The 27,298-nt window shown below is 37.0% G+C and overlaps 1 protein-coding gene across 6 annotated transcripts in view; it reads right to left on the bottom strand.

Annotated features, from left to right (window-relative positions):
• The window catches only part of STOX2 (storkhead box 2), a 231,797-nt gene that overhangs the window by 50,851 nt on the left and 153,648 nt on the right, over positions 1–27,298 (bottom strand). The gene's annotated exons all lie outside the window — the stretch shown is intronic.

Genomic DNA, 27,298 nt, shown 5'->3' with positions numbered 1-27,298 from the left:
ATTTTATGTCTTTTGCTAAATTTGGGAAGTTTTCAGCCATTATTTCTTCAAATATTTTTTCATGCCACACTTTTTCTGCAACTCAGATGACATAAATGTTAGACCTTTCTGTTACTATCCCATACATCCCTGGGGCTCTATTCATTTTTTTTTTTTCAATTTTTTTCTTTGCTGTTGAGATAGCTTAATTTCTATTGATCTATCTTCAAGTCCACTGACTCTTCTTATCTCCATTCTGTTATTGAGCCTATCCATAAAATTTTATTTGTGGTTGTTACATATTTCAGTTCTCAAATTCCCACTCTGTTCTACATTATATCTTCCACTTCTTTCTATTCTATCTTTCCATTCTTTTCAAGAGTGTTTAGCCACACTTCTTGAAGCCTTGTTATAACAGCTGGTTTAAAGACTTAATCTAATAATTCCAACATCTGTCACACCTCAAGACTGGAAACTGCTGATTGTCTTATCCCATGTGAGTTGATATTATCCTGGTTATTCATAAGCTGAAAAATTTTGAGCAACTTTGATTATTATGGTATGAGCCTCTGAATCTTGTTTATCCTAAGGAGAATGTTGAATTTCTTCCTAGCAGGTGACCTACCCAGTTAAGTTCAGGCTGCAATCTCCAAACCATCTTTTGTCATCTGTGGTATGAATGTCAGTTCAGTGCTCAAAACCTTTGCAGTGTTATTTGGATCCATCCCACATGTGCACCACCCAGGTTAGTCGGGACCTATATGGTGGTCTAGCCCGTGTTTCAGTTCTCAAAGCTTTAGGAATGCTGTTTAAGGTCAGATCCACACATGACAGCTCAGAAGTGAGGCCAGGATTTCATACAATATTTTATGTGACAGATTTCTTGAGCTCCCTCCTCTCTGTTATCTCCCCACTACTTTCAGGTTTTCTAGAACCACCTTTCATGATCCTTCCACCTGAAGGCTGGGGCTTTAGTTTCCTTATCAGCCACATATTTCCAGCAGCTGGGTCTCTGTCTGGTTCCAAGTGGCAGGAGGACAGAGAGAGGGAGAGAGAAAGCAAAAAGCCATGGGAATTCACCCCTATGCTCTTAGGACTACAGCTCCTCTTATTGAAAAGGATTCCCCTCCCCTCAGAGTTTTAAATTTCTGTCCAGCCTCCACTGCCACCATGTCTCTGCAGGATTGCCTGGAGTTTGTGCAGAAGAGAATGTAAAAAAGAAGAAAAAAACAAAGGATTTCCCCTCACTCTCTCTGACCCTCAGGAGTCCGCTTTCTGGCTCCCCAGGCCAGAAAGTGAGGGCTTCTCTGGAAGATCTTTCTGTCCACACTGGGGTGCATCTTCTGTACTGGAGCTACCTTTGAGTCTATGTCATGTGATACCGGAAGGGGAAGAAAACACTTTGAATTCTGATCTCCTTCCTCACTCTGCTTGCTACCATTTACTCTTCAGAGTTCTGCAGTAGCTGCCACATGCATTCTGTCTAGGGCTCATAGCTCCATTCAGTGGAAGAGATGGTGCGGCGTGCTAACTTCATCTTGCTCAGAAGCAGAATCTGTCATTACTTTTTATTTGTGTAAAATACTGTTGTCAATAATAGAAGAAGCAAATACATTAACGTTGAGTCTTTGCTTTTCTTTTATAAAGATTTACTTTTATTTTATGATTTGGGTTTTTAAGTTTTATTTCAGCCTCAAAAACATACTGTTTCTGTTCCTCCATTTTCCACATACCAGACACTTCCCTTTTTCCCCACATCTGTGATAGTGGTGGATAGACAAGGTTGACTAGCCTCTTTGGCACAATATTTTCTTTCGAGTTACTAATAAGAAGCGAAACTGATTGGCACAAATGCCATTCTCTCATTCCCTAATCCACCCTCTGGCATGAGAACTAATGAGCTTTGTCATCAGCGTTAGATGGGCCAGGAGGCATCCACACTACCCACAAACCAGATCATTAGCGTCAGGCGCAATTATTGAGTTCATTACTTTCCTTTTTGACCCTCTCTCTTTTATCTACACCACATGTGGTAGAGTAATGGGTGCTTTCAAAGACTCCGTCCTCAGCCTTGCGCTGGAGAAGTCAAGTACTCGGTGGCCGCAGCCATGATGAATACAAGGAGAAACAATTGCGGCCTGAGACTTTTACTCAAGTATGCTCAGCCCTCCAACTTTTACTTCAATCTTTTGGTACCTAGTGGTTCTCAGAGATGTGTCACCCAAATATGTTCAGAATACAAGCATGACTGGTTCTATACCCTATCCCTCAGATCAAAAATTCAACCCAAAGCAAAATCCTCCAATAGCATACCTCAAAAATTGTATTTCCACCCATAAATAACTCGACCCGATAATTTCAATGGCCTCCTCACTGAGGGATGTGATCCAAAGGTTACATTACAAAGGGTCCATTAGGGCAATGTTCAAGCCTATCATTCAATATGGAGCAGCTACCAAAGTTGAATCATAATAGCACAGCAAAGTGCCTGTTGAACCAAAATTTATAGTGGATGTCATGGTAAATAGGTAAAATATATTTATGACTCTACTCTGTTATAGAGAGAAATCTGAAAATCATACATGCAGCATGAGCAGACTTGCAAGAAAAGCTTTCCTTACAAAGGATAAAGTTTCCTACTTCATTAAATGATGATTTTAATTTCTGCCTAGTGGCATCAGTACTTTAATAGAAGAGAGAGTGGAGGTAGAGAAGAAGGCTGCTCAGCCCTTGAGAGCTCCAGGTAGATGGCTCCCTGCTGTTAATGGGGAGTCACACCAAAATTTTCCTTGAACATATGTGGTGACTTCCCTTCCTCCCTGACACCTAAGGGGACACTTAGGTGAAGTCTGGTAGGGAGATGGTGATGGAGCCGGCATCCCGGAGTGAGGTCCCCCAGATGCTCCCCCTCAGTGAGCGGCAAGTTATGTCTGATCTGCTCTGCATAGTGGGGCTCCCTGAGGAGCTCCCCCTAGTCCAACTGAGAAGTTTGACCGAACAGCCCATGGCCAGGAAACCATTTAAAATGAATTATCAGTGTGTACATCTCTGATAGGTGTTTAGCGTTCAAAGGCCATTGGAGGTGTGGAGATGTCTGAAATACTAGGTGCAACACCACTGTTATTGAAACAGGAAATTATAAAGTGAGTAAAATCTGTTTTCCAACTCAAACTCAGGACAGACAACTAAGCTGAAACCCACATGCATACACACACATAAAGTTAGAAAGAGAGAGCAAGAGAGCTGACGAGGTGGTATGCATAAAGTATTTTCTGGTGTCTGGGCAAAGTAATGCGGCAAAGTTTATACTGTGAGAGGAATGGGTGAGTGACAGTTCCTTTATATCATGGTTTGTTCAGATTTATTCTCATAGATCAATAGTTTTCCCAAAACGAGTTACATAAATTTAATGTCTAAAAACCTGCAAACCTGGCAAAGTATAAAGCCAGAGTTATTAATATACGTGGATTAAGTATGACTCAAACTAATTTTAAAAAGTAAATGTTTCCAAATATTATGCTGTTAATTTAAAAAAATTCTAAATTCACAAAACTTATCAACAAAAATTATCTGTAAGTTATTTTATAAGAGAATCATGGTACATTTTTCCTCCCACATTTTACCTTATTACCCCTTTCCTTGCCAATAAGTCACTGCCATACCTAACAAGTTTTAAAACTTTATCATCTTTTTTTTTTGTTACTATCTTTTTAAGTAACACATACAACTGCTAAAGGATATTATACTCTCATGGTGTGTTCAGATTAGTAGATATTTCTGTCAACTCTCAAAAATCAGTACATCTACCATGTTCATATTTCCTAATAATGGGGGTCAATCTCATAGGAACAGCAAAACCAGCTTCTTTTAAATTCCACACCTCCTAAAGATGTTTTATAAAGAAATGACTGCTGAAGAAAGACATTATTCCCATTGTGACACTATATACTATTACTTTATGCTAGAATCTAAATTATTCTTTCCTGTATAGCTTAAAGTCATGTGTCCATCACCATCATAAATATTTAAAATTTCACCTTTGTGTGTTTGGCCCACCTTTTATCCCCTCTGCCCTTGCCCACTTCCCAACTCAATCCAGTCTCAAAAAAAAAAAAAAAAAAAAAAAAAAAAAAAAAAACCCTGGCAACAAAGATTCTTTTGATAAATTGGCTTGGGGGCAAAAAGGGTCTGGAAAGGAGTGCTGGTCTTTCTGGCACTGGGTTTGTAGCAGTGGAGGTGGCAGGATTTCTGTTTCCCGAGCTGTCCCGGGCTGGCCACCTAGGAGCAGGGAAGACGATGGCCAGCATTTTCCAAATTCTGGTCCATAGATCTGCGCTTGTGTGAGGCAATTATTTCACCATTCCACAACGAAAAGAAGGAAAAATTAGGACAAACATGGAAAATTCTCATAAAGATAATTTTACTTGATTTTAAAAAGTCTGTTATTATACTCTTCTCCCCATGTGTGCACACACACTTGGGTATGAAATGTCTTCTGTTTTAACACAATACTGGGACAGTAGAGAGTAGTTTAAAAAAAAAAAAAGGTCTTTACTTGACAGAACATTAGCAATCTTATGTTGATCCATGCAGACATTATTGAAATATTCTTGGTCTGTTAGGTCCAAATGTCTGAGAACCTCTGGTCTAGATTTCACATGGGTGAGAGCAAGAGGGACACAGGTATTTGCAGTCCTAACACACACCCCAAAACCGTCTCCCTACCCCGCTTGTGATTTTCAGAGTCTCTTAAAGCAAAATGTAACCAACCCTGGATTTCTTAACAAATAATAAAAAGCAATAACCATTTGCTTTACAACTCACATCAGTTTTCAGCTACTTTCTTAGTGTGTATCAAATCAATGTACAGATCTACTTGTTTAACTGATTGACTTGTTGTCTTTCCTATTTCTCCTTAAGCTTTGTCTTCCCCATTCTGTCTTCTCCTGCTTTTAAAAAAACGGACTTTCATCTTTCATTTTCCAAGATCAGTATTACTAAGACACTGATTTATGTCTATAAGTTTTAACATTTCCATATTTTAACCACTATATTTTTCATAATCATAAGTTGAGGATCCTTTGAATCCAACAGGATTCTAACTAATTTCCTTCTTAGTATCACCATCTTTGCCATGTTCTACAATCCAACTATGATTTCATAAAAATTTTTTACAAATGACAAAAAACATAACAGAAGAAAGGCCACCCAACAAATTCTCTAATTTAGGCATGGCTTGGATCCTGGACATTCAAGTGTTGGGTATGGACACCACGCTATGATGGCCGGTGGATACTCCAGTGCTGATCCCACACTTCCTTCTTTTACCCTCATGGAAACCAAATACCCCCAGGCTCCCCTTTCTTCCTCTCGCACCATGCACTTTTTTGATAATCCTATGGTAAGCATTTTCTCGTGTGTGCACACGCCTCCATCAACGTTAAACACTTCCCTCTCATGTCTAATGCCTGCCCCGTACCTCAGAATATTTTCTCCCTTCCCTCCTCCTATTGATGACAATAACTACACTTTATTGAGTGCCTTTCTTTACCAAGTATCATCAAAGGAGATTTACACGTCATTTCATTTATTTCTCATAAGAAGTTCATGAAATAGATACTATTATCGTCATTTTGTGGATGAAATCCACAAGAGTTGGGTAACATGCCCAAGGTCACCCAGTTAATCAATGGCTTCACTGTCAAGCAATTACAACAGCTGTGATAATAATATATCAAAAAAGAAAGAAAAAAGTTTTGAAGCACACTTTGACAAGGGAAAGAGAATTTTCTTGTTTTAATAGCTCTCAAAAGTACTAAGAAGATTAAGTCACAATTTCCACATGTGTCCTAGGTCATTCCTTTAATTATAAACTTGTTTAAGCACAGATATTCAAGATGAATGAAAGCTATTTTAAGTCTGTGTTTCTGCTTTAGTGCTTAGTCTCGGATTTTCCACAACCATCTGTGGTACTTTTGTTTTCATTCAAGTTTCAAGTGAACTGTGTGGTTTGGCCTGAGTACATAACCACCATTTAGAACAGCTTCTGGAGAAAGTGCATTGCTGGAAGGGTGCAGCGTGATGAAATGGAAAGGCCTCCAACTGACTCAGGGGACTCATCAGAATGTCAAAGGAAGAGACGCTGTATTAGGGGATTGTGGTTCTTCCCAGCTTTGGCTTTTCAGTTTCAAACAGTTGACTTAACCAACTTCTTTGGGGAAACCAGTCATGTGTAGATTGTTAAAAAGATAACCTCGATCCTCAATTCATAAGTTTCCTCCTTCTGTACCTACTTCCTCTGCTTGCATCTAGAAAGTAGCGCTCCCAGGTCTCCAACCTCAACCTCTTCTCCAGTTTCATTGTTTACAGACGTAAGACCAGAGAAGATGGCGGCCGAACCACACTCTCTGGTCCTTAAACTCTCCACTGATTTCTACACCACTTCTCTCTCACTCTCCTTACCAAACCTCTCCACCTTGACGTTCCAAGTAACTCAAACTCAACACATCCAACACTGAGAAGTTGATCTTTCTCAATGAATCTGTTCCTCTTTTATCTCCTAGCTTGGACTATAGCCCACGGAGGAGGTACGCTCCAGACCCTGGTGCCACCCCCGCTCCCCCAAACTAAATAGTCAACGAAACCAGTCTATTCATCATTTGGATGTCTCTAAATCAGCTTTTTTCCCCCTCCTTCCCTATTGGTGAGATCAGGGCCTCTTTGGTTTTCACCTGGACTACTGCAAAAGTCTCCTGCTGTTTTCTTCAATCCACCCAAAGCATGACTGCCAGAATAAGCTTCCTATCTGATGCACTTTTCTTACCCTGTTGGCTTCCCAATGATGAGCCCCCAAGGCTGTAAATACATTAATATCTGTGCATTCCTATTTTTGAACTGATAAAACCAGGATATTACATAAACACAGGCAATAGATTTTTTTATATCAGAAGATATTCTTCTAGAATAACAGCGTTGAAGAATCGTTTTTCTCTTATCTCAGCAAGAACAATAATTTACTAGGTCTAAAAGAATTTGATCATTTTAGCAATTCAATACAAACAGAATATAAACATTAACTAACATTAACTGAGCACCTACTACATGGCTAGTACTATATACATCAGGCACTTCATGCATGTTATCTAATTTAATGCAGCCCTGTGATGCAGGTATCATCCTCATTTAAAGAGCTAAAGCTAAGTCAATTGTTTTATGTCTCCCAGCCAGTAAGTGGTACATGCAGAATTCAAATGTGGTTCTGACTAGTATCCCAAATCTATGCTCTTGTCACCCTTCCAGGCTGAAACAGAGGCAACGAGTGGTTAAAAGATGCACATACGTGGTATAATTGCCTTTATTTAAATTCAACCACCATATTTCCTTTTTTGTTGAAATTTCAAATTTCAAGAAGAACATAAATTTTTTACTTCGATGAAAAGAGGAAATGGGTAAAGATGAGAAACACTATTTGGCAATAAGAAAATTCAATAAGCAATATACCTAAGATTTCACAGACACTTTGCATTTCCTGTTTCTGAAGTTGGGGGTAACTTTTCTTAACCTCTCCAAATAAAATCCATCAATTTTTTAACAATTAAATAAGATATATATATATCACCACCTATTTTTTACAACTGTCTTGTCCATTCTCCTTTATCACAGTTTATTTTTCTAATTTTTTATCATAACAAAATATATATTAATAATATATACCACTCAAGTTTTCCTGTTTTAACCACTTTCAAGTACACAACTCAGAGGTATTAATTACATCCACAATATTGACTCGAACAGATACTTGTACTCCAATATTGACAGCAGCATTATATACAGTACCTATTTTATATTTAGCCTTGGCTAGGTATTATGAGGACAAAAGGAAGACCACGACACAGCACCCTCCACCTACAAGTAACATATTATCAACTTAAGAGTGCCAAGATAAACATGTAAGAATTGATAAAGACAGCATTTGTTACTCTAGCATTCCAGTATTATATATATTATATACAACCTAATCGCACAATCTAAACAATTAGCTCCTAAATATGAAAGGGTATGACATGTTAAAACCACACATTTTTAACATAATATTTGAATATTCATTAGTAACCCATCTAAAGGACTGAAGTGACTTGAGCAGTTTATTCTCTAAAGCAGATACTCTCTCTCGTGTTTTCTGGTGCCATTAATTCAACTAGAAAATTCTTTCTTCCTAAATGGAACAAAAGTACCTTTCAGACTAGCCACTATTTCAGTGATTGAAATTATTATACTGTGAATTTGTAAGGTCTTACTTTTAACATATGAAATGATATGGCATTTTAAAATGGATGAAATCAGCAGTTAATATTGAATTCTCTATTAAATAAGTTGTACCACTTAAAAAATTACTTTAATGGCACTTTGCCAATTAAGTTGTGTTACACAAATGCAGGTTTTTTGTTTTTTTTCTGTCATAATAAAGTCCAAGAGACTAGAATCCATGCTTTCCTTAGTTGGGGGAAACAATCACACTCCCTACTCTTCATGCTTCCATGTGAACTTTTCTTTTTAGAGTGAAGACCCAGGTCTGGAGGCTGGTCTCTCCCTCCCCACCCCAACTCCTGGGGAGACATAGAGAGGGTAAGTTACCAAAAGTTACACGGAAGAAACATAGAAGAGTTAGGATTTTGTCTCATTCCAAAGCTTCAAAACTCGATACTCAATGTTCCATAGATAGTCCCTAATTTTATTTGCCTTCTTTTAAAGTTTTGCTTTTCCTGCAAAAATGTTTGCTTCTACTGCTCAGTGAGCCCCCCATTTTATAAACATGGTGGGCTTGTGATATGTTTGTAAACAGTGAATTTTTAGAGAAGAGTATTTTTTTCATTTCTTGAGCCTCTCAGATTATTTAAGAGCATATTTTTCTCTCTAGATTTCCCTAAAGGGTCATGTTCTTGAGAACTTTATAGACCACCGGTTATTATCAATCTCATGCTATTTCTGAGCAAAGCCCTTTGCTAAACTGCTAGTTTCATTGGACAATATTGCTGATGAAAGTGAAACACTGCATCTGCTGTTAATCTCTAAGAGCACCAGACTTTGCATCAATCAGAAGTCATTTATTGTGGGACCTGTTACAGGATATAATGACTCATGCTAGTTGGAACTTACAATTGCTCATCTTCAAGAGGGTTTTCAAACTAGTAAAAAGCTTGTGAAACACAGTAAATTAAGCAGAATGTTTCCTTACCTTTCATTTCACTCATTCTTCAACATGTTAATTGTACATGTTTTAAATACTAGAATGACTTAACAAAGAAGATTTTGCAATATCTACAGAGACATCTGAATTTTGCTACAGGATTAAGGAAACAAGTTAGCATGTAGTTAAACAAAATAAAGATACCTTTCTATAAGGATTAAGAAGTACAATTTCTAAATTTTAAAGTAAGGAACTTGTATAGCCTGTAAGACAGCTAGGTTCACAAATCCTACCTATAACAATTGGACTGTATTATAGAGTATTCAATCTTATGTAAACTCTGAATCATTAATGAACATAAAAACTGTTTAAATTAGCAAAGCATGCTTGAGATTTGAAGCTGCACCATTAACCTATTCCCAGAGAAATGAAACATAAAAATTTTCATAGAGAAAAAGTGCTTGTCTTATCAACAGGTGGATTTTTTCTATAGTCTTCACAGGATTACTGCACTCTGCTTTATTTTAGACAAAGGACTCCAGCTGACTGTAAGGGCTGCTCCATTCATTGATTCAGTCCAGGCTATTTGGCTCTGGCATATGTGCCACTAGACAGACTCAACAGGTTGGGGAAACTCACAATTTAAGGGCCTGTTTTTGCCAAAAGTATTTGAACCAATTTTTTTTTAAAACCTAGATATACTACCACATTTGTTTACCCTTGGTCAGGTCTTTCCTTACAAAGACTTATAAACTGAAACCATTTACTTGAGTAAAATTAAGTCAAACTTTAAATCCCTTAGAAAGAATAAAGAAAGTGTGGTATGCAGGAAGAAGGGACACTGACTCCTACTATGCCGTGGCCCTGTATTTCATGAATAGTGATGACTGGGCTACAGAACCATCTAGTTTCAACCACATGCCCGTGGCTTGACCTCAAATAAAACAAGGTAGCTGTACTGCACAACAGCAGCAGCAGAAACCATTCCTTGTGGTTAAAGGTGTTTTTAGTCTTTGTTTATAAATTTTAAGGCTTATAAATTTTTATGAACCATTTGTGAGGTAAATACAACATGGTGGCAACATGACAGCTAGACAACCTCCGTCCAAAAGCTAGCTCACATGCTTTTCATTTGTGACATGATGAACCATATCATCTCAACTCAGCTTTTCCCCCTTGTTATAAATTTAGAAGTTGGAGATGCTGCCCTAACCCTTCCAGGGCACTAGGTTACTGTTTGCTAATGTGAAAAGCATTCTCTAGCTCCCCAGCCTCCTCCCACCCCAACCCCCCCCCCCAAGAAAACAACCTGGAAAGAATCCAAGGCATTGTGTCACAGAGAACCAGAGTTTGGGTTTAGGGTTTAAGCTCATATATTTCTGTCATCTCAGCACCTTGAAGTATTTGTCCCACATATCACCTGTAAACATTTCTAGATCTTTGCATTTTTAAACACAGCTTTCCTCTAAGGCTTTGAGTTTAAACTGTTTTGGACCATTATTCAGCAGATAATTTTGGAGCAGTCAGATATTCAGTTCAATTAATGAAAGACAATAAAAAATAAATATTCAGATATAAACTGCCCAACTTCAAGGAATCTAAAATGAACTAAACATACTGACAAAGCAAATCCAACACTATTTACAACCCCCTTGATATCTACCATAGAGACTTACCATAAATAAGATTTCAAAAAGTAATCAATACCAAAATACTCTCTAGAAATGAAAAAGTTCGCTTACACGACATAAATGCATTTTAATACATTATATCATTTATCCTTCAAGAGATAGTGTCACTGATGCAAGCAAATGAAATGTTGACTCTAAGCAGAATGACTAATATGGAGGGTTACCTCTTTTCTCAGAATACGCTTGCGATTCTACATGCAATATACACACGTGTTAAGTTACCTATAATCTACACATGCACATATAAAAGAATGACTAAAGGCAGCTGTCAAACTTCTTAGCATGTTATAGTCAGTAATTAACTCAAAAAGGAATTAACACACTCTAGACTGCAGTCTTTTGGAAACAGGCGCTCATAATCCCCAAAGATTCAGAAGCATTACCTCATTGCAGCCTTGAGACAAGCTGAGCATTCACTCTAGGTCTTACCCAGCATCCACCGGTTCACACAAAGACAACAGAGGCGTGACCAATCACATCGTGGCTAGCAGGCACTGTTTCAAAGCCCTCTCCCAATACTACCCATTGACATGCTCGCTGGCAGCCTGCTGAACTTGTCGTCATGGCAACACATCCCAGCTGCTCACTGAGGCTTGTCATATTACTTTTCCTTTTCACCACTCACTTAGCTAATTAAAAATTTAGAACTATGTTTTGCATGTTGGACTCAAATTGAAACAATGCAGGGTCTTTTTTTTTTTTCCTCTTTTCTATTTTTTTTTCAATGGAGCTTAAAAAAATGCTGGGAAAAGCGATTTGAAGGACACTCCCATGAAGTCCCAATATAACCAATCAATTGAGAGACTGCCATGTAGCTCCCGCCAGATGGAATTTGTTGCTAAACCTAATCTGCAGCAAAGCAAAACCAAACCATGAACATTGCTAAAGATGTTCTTCCCATCTTAAAAGATACACGCCAACTCAGCATCGATTATTTATGTTGAAATAGTCACATTAGTCTCGGTCAAAATGTTCCTTACATATTTTTATTTCACATGATCCTGATTTCAAGCAGCTTTACCCATAATTCCACAATGCAAGAAGAGTAAATAAATAAATAAAGCACAGAGAGAAGATCCGTAAAATCTGCCAATATGGCAAGTGCTAAAAGATAGGTAGCTGGCAAAAAATAAAAAATTAAAAAAAAAAAATAAGCAAGCTTGTGAACCTGCCAACAATCAAATGTTTTAGACTTGACCATCAAAATATACCACTGCTGGGGAGGACAGAAACAGCAGCCTTGCACCTGGAAAACCATGGACAGAATTGCCACCGTGTGTTTACCAAAGCAAAGAGAAATTAAGCCTCCCAAACTGTTTCAGAGATAATGGCTGCCTCACGTATACCACCTTTTTGAAAACGCCCCTTACTCCCCAAGGCACTCTAACTGGAGTTGATACCAAAGCCATTCTTAGAATTCTAAGGTAAAAATTCTCTTGATATTTCAGACTTCTGCTTAACATATTTAATAAAGTAAAAAGAAAATTAAAATTTGAAACTATGTTCATTATGAATAACAGGCATCAAAGCAGAGATAGCTTACATCAAAGTGGTTTTGAAAGTCCAAGCAGTACAACTTAAGGAAAAAACTGCACTAATTTCAACTAAATGAGAAAATCAAGGTATCAGATATGGGTTTGGAGAGGTGGCTGGACTTTTGCTTCCTCCCAGGCTAGGTTTACTAATTTTTCTCCGTTTGAAGACATACGGAACTACCTGACTTACAGTATTCAGTACTCAAGCACAGTGCACAATATATAACCAGACAGACAGGCCATATTCTCTCCAGCATTGCCCATGTCTGAATTTTCAGGTCTGCTGCCAAATACCACTGAAGGGAAGTCCCATACCCTCAGATAGAAACAAAAATTTCAAGGAAGCTGTAGAGTGTTCTAATTTGTCGGTGAGGATCATCGGAGGAATGTGGAATTGCTAAAGTGAGGGATTGATGATAGAGAGAGCTATTTGTGGTACTAAAGGTAAATATTATTTAATTCCTCCCTCTCTTTTCACCTCAAGTAACCAACAGATGGAATGTCTATGATGGGGCTCTCAGTTAAATAATAGACTGCAAACAGTACCTTCTAACTCCCACTTAAATGACAGTAAGAGGAATAAAAAAGGAAAAAGAGAATGAGAGGGAAGATGAAATGTCAAATAATTTTGGAAGCTGAAAAAGCAGACGGATGAGAGGTAGCTGAAGTAACAGAATGAAGTTTAAATATACATACAAGAGGGAAAGCCAACCACGGACAGTGATGTGGGTGTATTAATTCTGAAAGGATTTTTTGTGTATGGTAAGACTAAGAAAAGTAGTAAATATATCTTTAGAGGAGGGAGACACAAACACAGATCAGGGAAAGGAGATAGAGCACCCTGTGATATCAGTATGAACTACCGATTTTATAACATATATATTTCCTAGCTCTGTCCACCGAAAAGCTCTCCAAGCAAGGATACCCCAGTAGAAGCAATGAGCACATCCAGCATTTGAGATCCTGGTTTCTAAACACCATATGTACTAAAGGAAACCAGGGTTCTTTAGAGAAATGATTGATTGATTCCAAGTATGAGGCAGGAAAAGCATAAATGAATGTGAAACATGTTTTGTGTGCCAGAAAGTAAGAAAGGGCTCCAAAACTGATGAGTATATGTCAAAAGGATACAGGAACCAGGTTGAAGGAGCTCCCAACTCTAGAACAAGTTGGGCATAAAAAGCATAATGTCTATAAAAGACGAAACACATTGAATATAAAAGAATCCATGAGTCCATCATGATATCAAATAACAACAACAAAATTACAGGGAATGCAGGAACGGGTAGTGCTTTTTTTTTTTTTTTAACAAAGAACACCAATTCATAATTTTAGAAGAAATGATAACATTTTGCAACCACCTTTGTAATAACTGATTCAAACAAGAATTACTGATGCATGCTAAAACCAGTGGGTGAAAGGTTGTTTGAGAACAAGTTAGTCACACAGGCTCAAAATATCACCAAACAGATTACTTTTTAATTATGAAAGGAAAAGTACAATGGAGACATCTGGCCAACACCAACATAACCAAATGATCAAACTTCATATTACCAATGAGCCCAGCGTGTGCCTCCTAATGTTATGCATTGAAAAAAGACAAAACACAACCGCTGTAGGAAAAAAAAATCACCTACATTAGATGAATCGAATCATAAAGAAATAATGGGACAAATCCAAACTGAGATACCTGCTTCAAAACTACTGGTCCCTAATGTTCAAAAGGTCAATGTCATAAAAGACAACGAGGGGCTGGAAAACTGTTCTAGATTAAAGGAGACTGAAGACACAACTAACTGCAACACAGGACCCTTGTGTAGAGCTTGTCAGTTACTGATGTTTTCATAGAGAGTAATGCATGCATGTGTGTGTGTATTAATAAATTTACTATGCATGTTAGTTGTATTATGTGACTTTTAAACCATACACATAATTACCTTTGTAAAAGTAAATTTTATGGGGACAAAAAACTAAATGAAAAATAGGGTGGGAGATGTTTTGGGTGTTCTTTACTTTTATTTTTTATTCTTATTTTCACTTATTCTGGTACAAGGAAAATGTTCAAAAAATAGATTGGGGTGATGAATGCACAACTATATGATGGTACTGTGAACAACTGATTGTACACTTTGGATGATTGTATGGTACATGAATATATCTCAATAAAATTGAATTTAAAAAAGTAAATTTTAAACTACACTGTGAAGAATTGCATAGGCTCAGGTAGGTCAGAAATCAATCCACTGGTCAGATACTGCTTACTTCCTCCAGCTCCAGCACCATGACAAGGAGCAATCCACTGGTGCTGTGGCTGAAGATCTTTTAATTTCTATCTTTTATGCTATTAAAAAAATCCCAAACCATTCAGTCACGAAGCTTAGTCCTTCATCAAGAACCATTAAGAAATTTACCATAATTCCTGTAAATAGAGGACAATTATCAACATGAACTAACCCTCAAATACCTCTTATGAAAATAAGGGGTCAAGAATTGTAGTTATGCAAAAGCGTAACAAATTTCAGTTATTCACTCAACAAACTCTGATTGAGGACCCTTCTTCTGGTTCCCTCACTTACTAGCTATGTAACTTTGGGCAAGTTTTTAACATCCTGGTGTCTAAGTTTCCTCGTTTGTAAAATGGGTGTAATAATGATATACCCCTCTCATGAACACATGACAGAGAAAATGATCAATCAAGTTAACTGTTACTCAGGTACAACATAAACAAGGGACAGCCCCTGCCCTCCTGGACCTCTAGTGAGAGGAGGCAATAAATAGGCAATTACAATGCAAGGCAATAAAGGGGTGGAGGAAACACATTCCCAGCACCCCACCTCCCCTTACCCCACCCCCTGCATGAAGATCGGCATTTCCAAAATAAAGCGCATAAAATACTAGCTCTAAAAACACTTCTTAAAAAAAAATTGTGGTCAAATAAGTCTTGGAAGTATCATCACTCATTAACTAATCTAAGGCTCTAAGCAGCCCTCCAGTAAAGAAAATGACTTAACATTGTTTAATCCCAAACTGTAACCAGGGAACTCTATTTTTTTTTTTTTTTTTCTTTTAATGCAAGAGGCCCAAGTGTCGCAGACCACATTCTGGGAGACGATGCCCTAGATTTTAAGACTGTCAAGATGAAGAAACTTATTCTGCTCTTCTCATTTCATAGCTTTTTAAATTCCCTTTTGTTTACCCCAAGTACTTTGACAATTTCAAAGGTGTATAAATTTTTAGAGCGATGAAAATATTAATTAATAGGAAACTCTTGTAACTAAATTACTTTTGAGAAAAGCAATCTAATAGACACTGATGAGATCTGTATATACTTTGGAAAATGATCATCTTCCAAATGGTTCATTTCAAATAACTCAGAACCAAGAACAAGATCCAAAAAAGTTTTTAGAACAAGGGCAAAATCAGTGATAGATTCTTTACTTTAATGTTTAGAGGAAGCATACTATGAATCATGGGCATTGTGTGGAATGGGATGTGTGAGCATTTTTTAAATGTATGTAAAAAGTTTATATCAGAAGACCCCCGTAAGCACACATTTTGTAAAAAGCAGCATGTTGTTCTTCAACAGTTTTCCTGTTTGGAATATGCATGAGTTGGATTATTTTACATTCACTTGCTTCTCTTGCCTTTGAGAAAACTCATCAACACATTCTTTCTGTATTGAAGTTTTCTGAGAAAGAGAATCTGGAAATCCAGTGTTGTTTATCTGACGGAAAGCAAAATGACTTTAATATGTAAAAACGAAAAAGGGTGTAGGGAAGACATAGGATGGTGAAGCAGCCAATCACCTCCTTTTTGAAAATTGGATAAGAGATTGTCTTCCTCTAAATCATCCATGAGAATACCTGTTAGAAGGCAGGAAGGAGATTTCCTTTCCATCAGTCTTGCTCCTCTCTTTACCCTTTGCCCTAAATCCTTTCTCCACATTAAAGGAAGATTGACTTTCTAAGATGCCTCAAATGTGATCATGTCAAACCCCTCCTTGAAGCCCTTCATCTCTGTCCCTTCACTCCTTTTACTAAAACTAAAAACTCTGATGTAGGTGGAAGGGCGCTTTATGTTGTTGCATCTCCAACCATCCAGCTCCACGCCATCCCATCTCCTCAGCACAGAGCGAACTTTGAATCGATTCATGCCACTTCCCAGACTAAAGACCTTCAGTGGCTTCCGGTGGCACTGTCCATTGTGCCTTCCACCACCTCCCCGAGGCTTTCTGGGGCCCAGAGCCTCACACTCCCTGCCCTCTACCCTGCCTAGGTCGGCTTCCCCTCTTCTAATTTCCTAACAACCAGTTTTGTTTACTTCGTGTTTGCTCCCCACTAGATTGTAGGTCCCCAAAGGCAGGGATCACTTCAGTTTCGCTCACTGAAGTTCCCAGCACCCAGACTATGGCCAGGTACACTGTAAGATCTCCATAAATATGTGCTGGATATATGCATGGGTAGAAGCATGAATGAATAAATGTCTTAATCTACCTGGAGAAAAATAAAAATTAAAGAATTTCGGCTTTAGTTACCCCTTATATGAAATGGTAATGTAGTTTAAAAGAAGTATAATGTAGATAGGACACAGGACATTAATCAAGTACAATAAAAATGCTATACAAGGGGACAAAGAGCATGCCTAAAATGAAAAGTTTATGACTTTTAATTCAAGTTATTAACCTTCTGTGGGAGACCTTAAACCTCAAAAGTAGAGTGTGTGGGGAAAAAGAGGAAAGGTGACATGGCTACAGGAGGAACATAAATGCTGATCAGAACAAAGTACCCACCTGTGAAAGAACATGGCGTAAAATACTGTTTGGCTTACTTTCTGAATTTATAAGACCCCAGCCTCAACGCCACCAAGAACTCAACGAAGAAATACAACAAAAAATTATAAAAATATTTTGTGAAAATCTGAAACGCATTGGTATTAAAAGTAAGAAAGTTTGGCAAATCACAAATCCAAAATATTAAGATTGCGATGACAGTTTAGAACTTGCCATTAAAGGAGAATGGAAGGAAAATGATATTTTTGAGTTACAGTGTTAAAAGAATCAACATTGAGATTCTCTTGAAACTTGCAGATGAGAGTATTTGTTCCGTAATTAGGCTCCTGAATTTTTATGACTTGGTATCACTTCTGATATCTGCTCTTCCTTTTGAGTCTTATCTTCAGGTCAGGTTGTTGGCTGTGAACACTGCTTCTCCCCAATGATGATAACAAATTAAATAACTTCAGTTTCTCCACTAGGACATTCAAAAAGTATCAGAAATGTAACACCACCACTGCATACAACTTTAGTTGGAGGAAATCACTTACACTAAATTATTTTTCTCATGATCTCTAAGAATGAGCATCGTTATTTCAGCAGTGGATAAATTCAGTGTACAGAGAAGAAAACATCTCAGATTTACTGAGCACTGACTCAGTACCAGGGACTTTACATTGTATTTTATCTCATTTAAGCATAGCAGCAACCCAGTAGGCTATGTATTATTATTTCAGTTTTAATAAACAAGTTCATAGTCCATCCAAAGGCTGTACAGTCACTAAACCGATACACTCGAGAGCACTTGGCTACCTGCTAGTGATTAGTCCCCAAACTATGTACTGAACTGACTAACATTAATTTGGGGCTAAATTGGAAAACACTCCATCTGCTCATTTTGAAATGCTACTTATCAGTATAAGGACAAATAATAAATGTGCAATAAAAAAATAGTTCACCTATTGGCTTTGACTTTTTGAAAGGAAATAAGTCGCCACATACTTACACATATTCTCTACTAAGTCTTAAATGTGACCTGACACTAGAACCTTGTTCCAGTGACTTACAATAGCACAGAATCAATTAAAAAGCCAATTATAATATCACATGCCAACTGTTCTGATTTGGTATGTACAAAGTTGAACTGCATTTGGGGGAATCTTAAGAAACTCAACAGAGGAGGTGAGAACTGAGAAATCCATCAGGAAGGAGTAAGGAGGAAAGGCATTCCAAGGAAAGAAAAGATCATGTGTAATAAAATATGGTAGCGGATGTTTACTAAGTATTGATCAGTACAGCATATGATACTTCATTTGTTCTTCACAGTAACCCATTGAGGGAGCTATTATTAGCAGTCACATTTTAGATGCAGAAACAAACACAAAGATATTACATAACACACACCTAGTGGAAGAGCAGAGTTCTGGGTACAATCAAAGAGTCAAGACAATAGGGCATATTTTGGAATGTGTTCGTATGGGAAGCAAAAGACAAACCAGTCCCACAAACTACAAAATAAACCAGTAAATGCTGAAGCCAATAGTAAAGTACTATTAACTTCTTGCTATAGGCTTGTCACTTTTCACATACATAATCACACCTTATCCTTGCAACAACAATAATGTCTGAAGTAGTTCTTATTACAAAAGACATTATACGAATGAGGAAATTGAGGCTCAGAAAAGATATAATTTGCTTGAAGTCACCCAGCAAATAGAAGCAGGATTCAGGACTTGAACTCAAGTCACTTTGACTCCAAAGCCCATGACTTTAACCCCTTTGCTATAATGCTTCTTTTATTAAATATTGAGAGGTCAGCTAAAACAATTAAAAAATTTCTGTTATCTTGAATTCAGCCAATATGTTGTATTTATTTGTTTTAGAACAAGACCAGTTATACCTAGGAAACATTACTGCAGGTTTTCTAAAATCATTTACCCTGAGTGCCCGTTTACATAGAAAATATTTTAAATTGTTCCATTAAAAAAAACACAAAAAACTGTAGTCCTAAGGGAGCTTTGCAGCTACATTCAAAATGATTTTATTCAGATTTAGAACATTAAGCATTTCATGACTGAAGCTTTTTAAAGAGCTTCAAGAAATATATTCTAAAAGTAGGATAAGATGACTTCAGCTCTTAGCAAGGGGAGAGGAAATGATGCATTCTAGCAAAACAAACTGAAGATAAAAAAGAATATTTTTATACTGAAAATACTTTTCTATTGAATGAGAAATCATTTCCAAAAGCCTTAGTCGGGACCTAAATTACAGTGTCCTCTAGTCTTCACTAAAAGGTGTGCTTTGGCTTGAGGGAGGTAAAACAATCCTATTAAATGAATTTCCACAACACTTTGCAACATTTATAATTGAATCTTCCTCATTTTCACAAAACTTCTTCTCCTGAGAAATGCCATGGGTTCCATTTTTAAAAGTAGGCCTATAAGGCAACTTATCCAGGGACACACATAGCAACTCCTACCCATCAAAACCAACCTGACGTGACCTAATGCAAATAGAGAATTTATAATTAAATTAGTTTTGTCACCCATATATTGTAAATGTGTGCTCAGTAAATACCTTATGAGTCATGATATAATCTTAATGTGGTATCTGATGATTTTATTTTGCTAGAGTTTGGAGGACTCACACAGCCAGTACCACGTGAATTGCTCTAGTTAAGCCACGGCCTGGAGGGGCAGGGGAGCTCCGGTCTTCATTAAGCCAAAACTGGTGAGACCCTCACTTAGCAATGGGTTTGAACTGATAGTAACTACTATATTTCTCAGGTTAGTATCTAGTGCAGCTAAATTATCACCTATTCTGTTAAGAATCCCCCAACTTGGGATGTAAACTTAGTTCTCTCCTCTATATACAGACTCTATTAGAGCATTTATGAAGCCAACTACAATTCGGGGAGTTTACGTGTCTGTCTTCTGTTCACCAATCTCTGGTTTCTCAAGGTTAGGGACTGCTTCTCAGGCATCTTGGAATCCTTAGCATGCAGCACAATGCCCAGTAGTAGCTACAGTGGAGTTGGCATCCCCTGGGAAGATTTTATTTTAAAATTCATAAAACCAAGAATAGTTCTACACTCTGATTTCTCCTCATATGTTTTAAATTCTTACTTTATTTTTCTTTAATTTTTAAAAACATTTTCCATGTGGAAAATACCAAACATTCAAAAGTAGACAGAATAACATGCTGAACTTCCATGTACCTATCTCCCAACTTTAATAATTAATTCATTCTCAGCACTCTTTACAGAAACCCAAACTGGAAATCAAATCATCGACCACTCATTATAGGTATGATTTATTCAAGAACTCCAGTTGGCAAACTCATATGCAAAAAACTGTCTTTGGCCCTACCATCAAAAAGGTGTGTTCAGTTAAAAATATTTTAGATTAAAGAAAAAAAATGATTCCCTTATTTAGCCCTGTTGAACAACTACTTACTCACCCCATTTACATGAAGAGAATATTCCCAGATTGTCAAGTTTGCAAAGACAGGGACAATTTCCCATAGTATTATACAGTAATACTCGGTTACTGTTAGTTAAGTGATTAAATATTTTTAACAAGGAAGGATCAGTGTTCTCTTTCAACCTAAACTTCCATTTGGATTAATAAATCTTATTATGTTTGGAACATCACTGTTTCTTTTGTAGTGCCATTCTAAAAACTGATTGCCTCCCAGATTCACATTTTTCTACAAAAGTTTAAACGAGCTATGGCCAGAATTGGAATTCAAAGCTCCAACAATTAGACACATTAATAAGTAATGCTTATATAGTAATACAAAGACACAGGCTTATTTCTTTATGAAATGAAGATATTTGACTAGCATAGTAATAATGACTTCTTGTTTCAGGTCCATAGAATTTATTTCAAAGGAAACTATTAAGAAAGGTGTTGTTTTTTTAAAAAATCACATGATAGAGAAAACCCTTGTAAATGTCTTCTGTCTCTCCATTTTCCTATGAACCTATCCTACTTTTGTGGTTCTACAAAGATCCTGACTGAAATTTGTTTTCTGAAGTTGAAATAGTAGTTGGTCCACATTTTTAAAACATGAACTTCCTTCCTTCCTTCCTTCTTTCCTTCCTTCCTTCCTTCTTTCCTTTTTTTTTTTTCCGGAGTGCCTAGAAAGCTAATTTGCACTACAAATGTAAATTATGCAATATCAAATTCCTTTTCTTTTTAAGAAAATGAAGAAAATAATCGAAGGCAACCAGAAGACTAGTGGTTTTGTATGTAAGTTATAAAAACAATGGGAAAAAGTATAAGCATTCCTAAGATAGGACCTCAGAACAACCAGAAGTCTCTTTGCGATCTTTCAGCAAACAGATGGGACTCAGATTTAACAATCTGAAGTGTGGTCTGATGGTGTGAGCCATGTGAATATTCTACAACTATCCAAACTATTTTGTTTCTGTTTTTTCAACAAGAAGCTTTGCACATACGTATGGTACAAATGTGTAAGATAACTAGTTTATAAGTGTCTAAACTAAAAGAAAATTAGCCGGTTGATCAATCAATAGAGAATTGGATTACGCCTTTGTTGACAGGTCTGCTCTTGGTGTCAAAGTTTATTTAACTGTTGACTGCTGTTCTCAGAGCTGGTAACATTAAAATTGCACTGACTGAGTCAAAATCAAAGATTCCTCTCCTGTTTGCACATTAGGCATGAAAGCTAATTACTTACTAATCCTTGAGGGGTTTAAACACTTTTGATGTAGTAAACACCCCTGAGAACCATACATATTTTTAATAGGTTGAAGACAGGCTCTTCAACACATATGCAATCCAATAACTGAAAAGCAAGTTGCCAGGCATGACGATGTGACAAATGTCAACAAGAGAATCATTAGAACAAAAGTCTCACATTCTCTCTATAGCCAAAATTTACAAATTTATAAAAAAAAATCCACAATCTACTGATTTCTATCTCATTTCTGTTTTCCTTCTGGTAGAGCTTTTTAAGGTGCAATACATAAATTTATAATAATAACATTAACATTAATTCTACCTACCATTTACTGAGGATTTACTATGTGCCAGGCACTGTCCTAAATACTTTAAGTACATAATGTGATGTTCATCTTGCTTATCACTGTATGTCCAATATACTTAGCAGGTGCATATTCTCAGTATACATCTACTGGGTGCTTAAGAAATATTTGTTGAATGGATGAAAGAACTGAACAGTAGAAAGAGAACCAAAAGAAGGGGTGGAGATGAATTAAATACTGTAAACAAATGCGTATTACTTAAGGACTCCATCAATACATTGAATCCACACTTCAGTATACTTACAGAGTAAATTAATAAATCAATGCCAAATTAAACAAATTAATGAACCAAGTTAGTAGCCTAATGCTTTTTGACTAATTCCTCATCCTTATTGCTGGTCTATTTACAAGATGCTAGACTGAAGCTGGTTTCATAAAAAGTGGCTGGTTAGCGCACCAGATCAAAACGGCGCAACAAGGTTTGTGTCTCCTAAATGTTTCATCTCTGTGCCAGCCTGAACAGAAAGCAGTTTCTTTGAAATGGTCTTCATCAACAAGTATTCATTGGCCAACTGCATGTAGAAACTGTAAAACCAAAATTAAAAACGTTAAAATAAATGGGGATGCAAGTTTAGAAAACTAAGTTTTAGCCTGGATTAAAATATAATACATAAAATATTTAGTGTAAGGAAGACTAGGAAAGTTTTAAAGAGAAAGTCAGGCTTTTAAACATTCCCGATTACAGGGTAAATTTAGTACAATCAATTTAGAAGACAACAGTACTTGACCTCTGTCAGGCATCATGCCAAAAACTAGCTTGTGTTATCTTACAGTTTCAAATTAGATTGTGCTACATTCCTTTTGATGACAACATCTTTGCGAAGCAAGCTCTTTGGCGGTTGCTAGGATAAAAAGCAGGATTGTGGGAAAATCCATGTGCAACAAGGACTGAGGGGTCAGTGAACATCTAATTCCCACTTCTGAGAGGTTGTGCAGTGCCTGCCAGGTGCACACATCCCCTAAGAAACTGGAGTTATTTAAGAATTAAATAAAATATTAATTTTCAAATTGCTACTAAGTTGTTAGGACATAGATTTATTGTTTAGTTGTTTGGACCTAACTAATTAATAAACAAAACTAGGTATTTCTTTTGCCCTGGAAGTGCCGTGAAAAAAAATACTGAGACACAAAGGATGCCATGACCTGAAAAAGTCAGGGAACCTCTGGCACACATTGATTTTAAGGGGCATCTTGATTTCAGACATGATAAAAACGTGCATCTTCAAACAAGAGAAAACATGATTATGATCACTCCTGACTCATTTATCACACTGCTCAGAATTTTTGGGACCATTATGTCTCCATGATGTCGTCCACCCTTAAACTGGCACTCTTTTCACTCTACCACAATCTGTCCCTGGAGCAACCACTATAGCACATTACAGTTGACACTCAAGAAATGCTCAGCAATTATAAACATCTTTACCATTTTGTAGTGGGTTGAATGTTAGCCACCAAAAAAATATGTCTTCAACCTAACCCCCAGACCTGTGAATATGAGCTTATTTGGAGAAAGGGTTTTTGCAGATGTAATTAAGTTAAAGGTCTTGAGATGAGATCATCCTGGATTATACAGCTGAGCCCTAAATCCAATGGCAAGTGTCCTAATGAGACAGAAGGAGGAAAGACAAAGAGAAGAGGAGAAGGCCATGTGAAGACAGAGGTGGAGATTCAGCTTACCCTGCTACAAGCCAAGGAGCTCCAGGAGCTACCAGAAAGCAAGGAAGCAAGGACACACCCTCCCCTACAGCCTTCAGAGAGAGTGAGGCCATCCTAACACCTTGATCTCAGACTTATGGCCTCCAGAACTGCTCGAGAATAAAATTCTGTGGTTGTAAGTCACCCAGTTTGTGGCAATTTGTTATAGCAGTCACAGGAAACTAATAGGTCAAAGTAACCAAACTAATAACCATCTATATAGGCCCACGTCTCCAAATGATTAAATTTGTTATAAACCACTTAAAAATCCAAATTACCTGGTCAAATCATTTAAAAATCCAAAAACCATCCTCTATTCCGTATATACTAAGGAGCTGACTATTTTGATCAACTTTATCACATGGCTCTCATTTAAAAAAAAACTTATTTAGAGGAAAAATATTTATAATTACAATTTCATAATTAAAAGATCAGCATTTTAAATCAGAACTGATAAAATACTGCAATTAACGATATTATAAGTTCAAGGCTAGAAAAAAATCTAAAGTGCATTTCAAAACAATCATCCTAAAACAGGCGGAATGTTCCCTCTACGGTAATGGTGAGCAATGAATACCGAAGTCATCACACAGTAGCCATGGCATTTGAAAGAGCAAACTTTGGAAATAACATAGATTCTGATTGTAAACAAACTGATGAAAAAAGAACTTGAAAGAAAACCATCTACTTTTCTTTAAAAAGAACAGAAAAAAAAAAAATGGTGAGGACCCCACATGCTTCACATAAAAATCTACGAAGTAAATGAATTCACCAAAACCTCCTACATAAAGGAGTGTCTGCAAAGGTGTGCTTGTAAACCAAATGGCTTCTAGTCTTTTCAACTTCAGATGGATCCAGTATGTCAGTGCTTTTCAAACCATCTGTGGTAAAGGATACTTTTGTAAATAAAATAAAAATAAATTTCTGGGAAAAATGAAATGAGAAACAGGCCAAAAAAAAAAAAAAAAAAAAAAGGCAAGCCCTATTTTTTTCATCCCCCCCTCCCCATTTTAAATTATTATATGCAGGTAACAAAATTACATTGCATAGGAAAATAGAAAAGGATTACAAATATTGCACATTGTTCATTGAAAGTGTGTTCACAGGCGATTAATTTAGAGACGTGCTATTACACTGGCAATTCTGTCTTTCTGCAATTTTAATGAAACAAAAGTTAGAAGTGAAACAGTGAGTCCCCATATTAACTGCCTATATGCACACCCTGAACAAAGTATATCATTTTAGTTTTTAATGTGACAAATGAGCTTGTATCTTGCTTGTTAATTTACTAATCTAAACTGGATTGCTGACCATGCTACTCACAGGGGATAATGTGTATCTAAAATGCTCCTATGTTTTGTGTGAATAACAGTGTTAGCAGAAAAACCAGTCTCACTAAGGAATGTTAATGGAAATGGAAAAAAACTTTAAAACAAGTTCCGCAAGCTCAGGATATTTTTTAATCTTTACTCAAAATGAAGCCAGTGATGCTGCATTTTCAAAATTCAGCATCATTGGCTTCATTTTCAAATTCATCTTTAATCCTACATCATTAACCAGTTCTGTAACAGCAGAGTTCAATTTAAATTGTCTATCAATGAAAGAAATGGTTTCCAGATTTCATAGCCTTTTGGGTTACAGAAACTAATCTTAAAACATTGCCTGATTTAACGAGGGTTTGGGTTACAGAAACTAATCTTAAAACATCCCCTGATATTAAAACATCCCCTGACAGAATGAGGTCCTGCTGAGCAGGACTGGTAGGCAAGCTCACCCCACATCTGAACTCGGTAAGGTAAGCCCACTAATCACAAGCTTGGACCTTGCTGAATTGTCAAAGTGCTATTAGTTTTTAGATGCCTACTCTCAATATTTGAACGCATCACCTCACGGACCTGCCACAGATCCCCCTCCATGTAGCTCTGAAACAAATGCTGACACCCCTAAGCAAACCCCATGGTCTCGTCTAATAAACAGAGAGCCACAGTGTTTGAAGTACAGGAAGAAGATGCAGTCTTCCCTACATTTGAAACAGCCTCTTTCAGGACGGATGAAGAATGTATTATAGCCTTTCAAGAAAGTTGTGTCTAAAGGGGGAATTGAAATTAACCAGGAGACTGATCTGGATTAAGTTTTTTTAACTGCAGGCTTTTATCTCAGCTGAAGATCACGTATGTTAAATAATTTCAATGTGTCTTGGATCTTCCTTTGCGTGTTACTAAGCTTTGTCTTATGCAGAGCTTGACTCATAGGGAAGGAAAGGCTCAATGAATGTCTATCAGATGGAACAGGGGTCGTCACAGCCCCTACCCAAGGCAAACTCTTAACTGTACATCAAAGACACCTGCACTGTTCTTAGTAGCACACAAAAATATATGCATATGTAACTTTAAGATACTGTCATTATTTCCCTCCTAATGATGCCTCTTTCAAAGTTTATTACAATTAGTAAGATACTGTGTTTGCAAAAAAAATCATAATATGCAAAGTATCAATCCCTTGGTCACTGAATTACACCTCCAAATGTTTTACGAGTCTTTCATTCTTATAAAACCCTTTCAATCTTTCATTATAATGGAGATAACACAGGGCAGCATTTACAAGACATATAAATGGTTACAACAGATAATGCTGCATAATGTTATGAAATAAAGCAAACTGTCACAAAGCATGCAATTGTGCATAACTGTACCTCCAAGAATACAGGCAGGCTGGTAATTCTAAATACTAAAGAGTTCAATGCACTTACATTTCTCCCTTAAATAAATCTATTTACAATTAGGTACATTCAAAAAAGTCCTTTGTTCCCAGTTTATCTAGTTTTATTCGTTTACCTGCTTCAGCCACAGTTCTGCATGTTCATGTACAATCACAATCTCAGTGCTTGGACAATGTTTCCCGTTTGAGCAAACTTTGTTATAAAAACAGCAACAACACTATAATACATGCATATGTAAATTTAAGATACTGTCATCATAAAAGACTTTATTCAATAAATGCATGATCCCTTGTGAAAGAAAACAAAGAAAATACAGAAATCCCTTACAGGAGAAAAATACAGTGATACACATCAATCACAGCCATGAAGAAAGAAAGGCTGTGTGGAAGCAATTAGAAAGAGTCGAACCAGGTGGATATTTTATAGAAGGATGGCTTCATCAAGGCGGATGAGAGGGAAGATTTCACATAGATAGCACAGAAGGGCTCCAGATGGAAGGAAGGGTGTTGGCCAAGACTTGGAGGGTGCACAAGTCTTTCAGTTTAAATTTGCTTGGCAGTGGGTTACCCTTAGGGAGAAGGATTAGTGGTGGTGCTGACGGAGGTGGTGAGGATTGCAGGGAAGTGTGTTTACATGTGTGTTGCTTG

This window comes from Choloepus didactylus, chromosome 3 (genome assembly GCF_015220235.1).
Source record: "Choloepus didactylus isolate mChoDid1 chromosome 3, mChoDid1.pri, whole genome shotgun sequence".
Lineage (NCBI taxonomy): Eukaryota > Metazoa > Chordata > Mammalia > Pilosa > Megalonychidae > Choloepus > Choloepus didactylus.
Note: the sequence above shows the minus strand (reverse complement) of the source record. Positions and strands in the feature narration are given on the sequence as shown.